At 28.1% G+C, this 6132-nt stretch overlaps 1 long non-coding RNA gene across 3 annotated transcripts; it reads right to left on the reverse strand.

The window, feature by feature from the left end:
* Positions 1–386: 386 nt before the first annotated feature.
* Positions 387–1321, reverse strand: LOC101507509 (uncharacterized). 3 transcript variants are annotated; one of them, XR_001143874.3, is made up of 2 exons: positions 1072–1321; positions 387–826 (listed from the first exon to the last, which is right to left on the reverse strand). It is a non-coding gene; the product is annotated as an uncharacterized lncRNA (long non-coding RNA). The 3 variants fall into 3 exon arrangements; XR_001143875.3 differs by having other exon boundaries at positions 387–839; XR_001143876.3 differs by having other exon boundaries at positions 387–846.
* Positions 1322–6132: the final 4811 nt, after the last annotated feature.

The raw sequence follows: 6132 nt of genomic DNA on the forward strand, positions 1-6132 counted from the left end.
GGATTCTCCTCTTCAAGTCACGATCACATGTTGCGACAATGAAACACTTATGTTGTTCAAAGAAATGGTTTATTTAAATAATTTGAAGCAAAATAAAGACATAAGAAGTAGGTATGTGTTGCTGTTACCGTTACTTTTATTTGCAAATAATACTTGATTGTATTCATTAGCTTAGTTAAGAATTCACAATTAAAAAAGCTTTATTTCAATGTTCACTTTTCAAAAGTAGATTAATATAGGAGAGTGGAAAAGTAATTCTAACTCTCAAAGGTGCAAGTGTAATAATATTCCACTAATTTAACTTCCATCTTAAAAGGTAAATAGAAACTAGTTTACTGAACCAGATGACCCTGTACTGCTAAGATATCATAGTTTTTCGTCAAGTCTGAAAGGCTTTAAATCACTCTAAAAAATCAAATTAAAATACAAGATATTGTCCGATATTTAACAAATACTTCAAATAAATCACACCTGAGTCCGATATTTAACAAATACTCTCATGTCGACCTTCTTGTGTTTCTTACAGTACCTAAATCATGCATCAAACCAACTAACAAAAGGACTAATATCACAATAAAACAGAAAAACAAATTAAACACATATACAAAGGATAATGAACACACTGTTTGAGGCTCCCTGAGGTGAATAACTATCTTGTTAACATTCTTGTGTTTGTCATCAATCCAGGAATTGTAGAACCTTACAATGTTATTGTGCTTCAACGACCTCAATAGATGCACTTCTGAATACAGCCTCACTAGTTTGCCCAGTGATTGTAATACCTCATCAATCCGAACTTGGCTCCACCCAACTTCGAGTCCGTTTCCTTCATCAAATGCCTTAAAACTAATTAACCACAAATTAAGGAAAATATATACAAAAGGGGTAAAAATGAACCCTAATCCAAAAATCAGGATAATGTGTCGTGTGAATGAATCCCAAAAACAGAACAAATCGCAAACCCACAACCTCATTCAGCAAATCACGAAAAAATGACACTTAACAAGCAAGATTACCAAAATAAAATTGATATCGCAAACTGAAATGATTTGGAAAGAGAATAGAACTTACTTGCTACTGCAAATCGTAAAGTGAAACGAGAGAGATGAATTTAGGATTGTTCAAAATTGAATTTAAGGGTTTTGGGGATTAGGGTTAGTTGAAGATAGTAGAGAGAAAAGGGTTTACAAAGAAAAAGAAAAGATTTCTCTGGTGTAGTTGCAGCGATGATGAGATATATTGTTCCCCTTCTAAGATTGAGCTCCAGCGATCATTTTATCATTCTATCACCCTGAGATATTTCTCAAGTGTTTGTACAAGACCAAAGGGGTAAAAATTTGTTTTCGTGTATTTAATTTTTTTTATATAATATGTTTAGAAACAGTGACACTTTAACTGTAGCTAAAGGTAGCTTTAGTGACAGATAAAAAATATCACAAAATCTGAGTGTCACAGTAGATACTTTTTTTTGTAGTGGTGGCAAGAAGTTTTTGAAGCTGTTCTGCAATATCAAATATTTGGGAAGCAGTCTCAAATGAGTATACAAAACCAGAACTAGAGCCAATGGTAAGAGGAGCAGAAGCAACAACATTGGACGATGTCCCCTAAAATTCTTCTTATGTGCTCTCCCAAAATTTGGACAATGTGTTTTCCAATGTGCTTGAAGAGAATCATCCTTAGCACCAGCCATAACAAATAATGACATGAAAAATACAATCATTAAGATAAAATAAATTAGGAATAATCTGGTGCTGTGCGAGCACGATTTCTCCCCCTCCAGATGTCTTGTCGCTGATCCGATCGTTGAAGACGAAGACCTAAATGTTGTGAACTTGCTGTCCAAAAATCAGCCCGATCCAACGGTTAACGAATGCGCAATCGATGTTTTTGTGAGAATGATTTAACAAAATCGGGAATATAGTTACTCTTCTCTTTTCTCTTTTGGTGATTGCCTTTCCTATCAAAGTAGTCTCTCTCTTCTTTATAGTAGATCCTAAAATCAACCAAAGCTCTTTGATACCATGTTAACAATGAAAAGAGGAAGAAGAGAGACAACCATTTAGGGTTTAATAACATAGAATGAACCGAGTTAATAGAGTTACAATGAATATATATACAAAATAATATAAATGTCTAAAATACCTTTACTACTAATATATAATAACATTATCTAACAATTAGAATATTTTTATTAACTTTTTTTACGAGAATAATATTTTTTTTTCTTGTTTTCTTTTTATAAGATATAAGGACTAGTAAGTAGTATTGTTTTAGTATCAAATATAAGCAAAAACAGATTAATAAAAAAGCAGTAATAGAGCTTGAACGCAAATATAAATTGTAAATTTACAAATATAAATATAACACAAATTAGCAAATGCAATGGCGGAGGGACGATAACATAAGAGAAACTTCAAATGTTTGAGACAAATGTAGCTAGGAATGTAAGGAATCGTTTCGGTTCATATAATTAATATTTGGAGAAGAAAAAATCTAAAGCAAAAAAAATAGTTAATTTGGTTGAATTTCTACAATATTTTTCATAAAATTCAAGCAAAATTGAACCAAATGAGTGAAGTACATATTGGTGTAACTCAGTACGTTGCTTTGTTGATTTACAATCAAATCTCTAACGTTTATCAGAGAGAAGGAGTGGATCGAATTTGAGTTGATATATAATATTTAGTAATAATAAATCAGTTTTAACATATATATATATCTAAAATATCAATACATTCAGAAACTAAAATATGATTTATCCAAAAATAATCTACTCAAATACTTTTAATAAATAAATGCTCATGCATCCGTTTGATTTTGTCTCTCTGCGTTTAAATATATTAGAATTCAATAGTATACTTTACACAAATTAAATGATTAAATTAACATTCACCCTGTTTTTAACCGGTGTCCAGGAGATCTGTATCACCGATTTTATATTCATGTGACCATAATGGACACATTCATGCATATGGCTATATGAATCTACTGGATATAACTTAAAAATAGAACGACATATTTTCTAATTATTTTTTTATTCATAAAAATGGCACAAGGCCCAAAGCAAAAAGGTGATGATTTTATTTTACCTATAAAACACATCTTTGAAGTTTATGAGTGAATCAAATTAGAAATTCAACGTCATAATTTAAAACACTACTTTGTCTTAGTCCAACATTAATTTCTTTTTTATAACGTAAATATTCATTCATTTCTTAAGTTTATGAAAATAAATATGCATCTTTGAAGAATAAATAGAGTAAAGGTTGGTGTTTTCTCCTTATAATTTGAGATAAAAAAATAATTTCTTTTTATAATTTAGGACAGAGAAAATACTTACTAAATATTAACTATTCTTGTAAATAAAATAAAAAAATTATTATTTCTTTTTGTAAAAATGTTCCTTAAGATTTATTTGGTTCAATGGAAGACAAACAAAGAGAAAAAAAAGAGAAAAAAAGAGAAAAATGATATGCAAAGTTATGCCACACATATAATTTGTATTGAAAGTTATTTTCCACCTATTTTTTATTTATTTTTAAATTCAATTATGGGTTTCTAAAAATTATGAACCCTAACAGTTCTCATCTTCAACCGAAAAAAAATATTAAAGATTCATCTACCAATCCCCTTTCAATAACACCAACTTTCAATAATCAATATATTTATCACCAAAATTTACAAATTCCAAAATTGAAAATCCAGAAAACCACGAATGTAACTTAGAAATCAAGAGACTCAATAACTCTAAATTGGTATGATAAAATTTAAAAGACTTAAACAGAAAAATAAAATAAATGACTAAACTATTACTTGTAAATAAGATCTTAAAAAGACATACATAGTGTAATTTTGTTTGTTTTTATTGAACAACATATTATCCTCCCACTTTCAATTTATGATATTTGAAATATATTAATAATTAATAAGAGTGATTTGGTAATTCTACTACTCTATTTCATTTATTATTATTTTTTAATTTGTATGAAATGATTAAATGCGACAATTATTTTAAGATAGAGAAGTAAATACTACTAATTTAAAAAGACAATTTAACAAAAAAATTGTTGTTTTTTTACATAATAAAATAATTATTGTTGGACAAAGATGTAGTACTACCTAAGGTCTCATTTATAAGAGGAAAAAACAATCAAAGAACATTTAAATGAGATGATAAATCTTTTAGTTTAATTAGAGGTCTCATATTCACATCTAGTTTTGGAAATGCAACACCGTTAAATCTCTTAAAGGAGAGTTTTATCATTCATTATAGTCCTATCCAACTCGAGAGATAATATCAAATTCACACAAAAAATGAGATAATATCAAATAACAATATCAAATAACAATATAAAATATTTTACGGTAACAAATTGTAACTACTCATGTCTAATATTTTAAAGGTAGTCATCTTACAAATCAAACATTATTGAACATTAGATAGTTGTAATTTATTGTGTAAAAAGCTTTTTACATCGACAAAGTAAATAAATTAAATTATTTTTTTATCCGTAAAAGGAATGATAATTACTACCTTAAACACATTCAACTGCAAATTTTGAACTTCAACTCTAACTATTGTTTTTGTTACAAGAGGGATTTTATTATATGATTGGATTTATAATTTGAATCCCACATGTTTACCGAATTACATGCAATATATTTACTGTATTTTAACATAAATAAAAAGGATAATAGAAAATCTGCCACCCACAAAAAGAAAAATGCACCTTTTTTCTTTGGGCCGTTTTTATGTAGAAAAAAAATGTCAACGGTTGAAACTAATCTTTTATAAAACTGACTTCACTTGAATCATTTCAAACATTTCTCACTCACTTTTGCTCGGTCTACACTTTTGAAACCTAAAACCTTCTTTTAGTTCTGTGAGATCTCTTTGCAATCAGCAATGACTTGCTTGTCAATAAGTCTCTACATCTCTTGCTTTCAAGGTCTAAAGATCTGTTAGTTATAATGGAATCACTAGTTGATCTAATTAGTCTTGCGGAACATTACATGATTAAGATCTTATATAAACAACTTTTAGTAATATGCATTGGAAAAAGTACTTCTTTATGATATCTAAGCCAATATGTAATGAATTGATGAAGTTTTTATGACTTAACGCAAAGGTTATCAATAGGGATGGATGGGAATAGGTCAGGCTGACCAACATGGGCCTACAGTCTAGCCTACGCAGGTTCAGGCCATACTTTTTTCTTAAACATATAAGGCCAATGCTTTTAAAAAAGTCTATTTAGTTAAAAATGTCAGACTACATTTAAATAAATATAAGTAATATTTTTTTACTACATTAATTATTATATTAAATTTTGATCTTTTTATTATATATTCAACTTTTAGTAATTTACGCATATTAACCTCGTTTAGTTTGACATATTTAAATGTATTATTATAAAATATAATTTAAGTATAATGTATATAAAGTCGTATTCTTTAAAACATGATGTTAAATATCAAAATAAAACTTAATTTCATTGACATAGTAACTCGTTAATGTATTTAAAAATATGTTTTATTACTTATTCAAAAATATTAAAATAAAATAGGCTTTTAAGTAGGCTAACTGGCTATATCCGACTTCTATCAAGGCTAGACTCAGACCTAAAAAATAAACAGACCACATATCAAGCTTAAACCTTAAATTTTTTGACAGATCAGACTCAGGCCTAGCAAAGTTCAGCTCGACCAAACTATCCCCACCCTTAACTATCAATGAAGATTTCAACAGATGGTAGGAATGGAAATTCTTGTAACAGAATTGCTAATATTTGAGGTAATCTAAAAACACACCTTTCATTAATAATATTAATAATAATAATAATAATAATAATAATAATAATAATAATAATAATAATAATAATAATAATTATTATTATTATTATTATTATTATTATTATTATTATTATTATTATTATTGTTATTGCGAATGTTTCACAACAACAATAACAATTTGAACTAAGGGAACCTTGATACTCCGCAAAACAATCACAACCCTTATTACAGTCATCCAAGTGAAGTGTTGGGTGGGCTCACTCCCCAAGTGGAACCCACCAATTTTACTATTATTATTATTATTATTGAAATAAAAAAAGAAAAAGAAAAAAAAAAGAT

The sequence above is a fragment of the Cicer arietinum genome, chromosome 5 (genome assembly GCF_000331145.2).
Source record: "Cicer arietinum cultivar CDC Frontier isolate Library 1 chromosome 5, Cicar.CDCFrontier_v2.0, whole genome shotgun sequence".
In the NCBI taxonomy this organism is placed as follows: Eukaryota; Viridiplantae; Streptophyta; class Magnoliopsida; order Fabales; family Fabaceae; genus Cicer; species Cicer arietinum.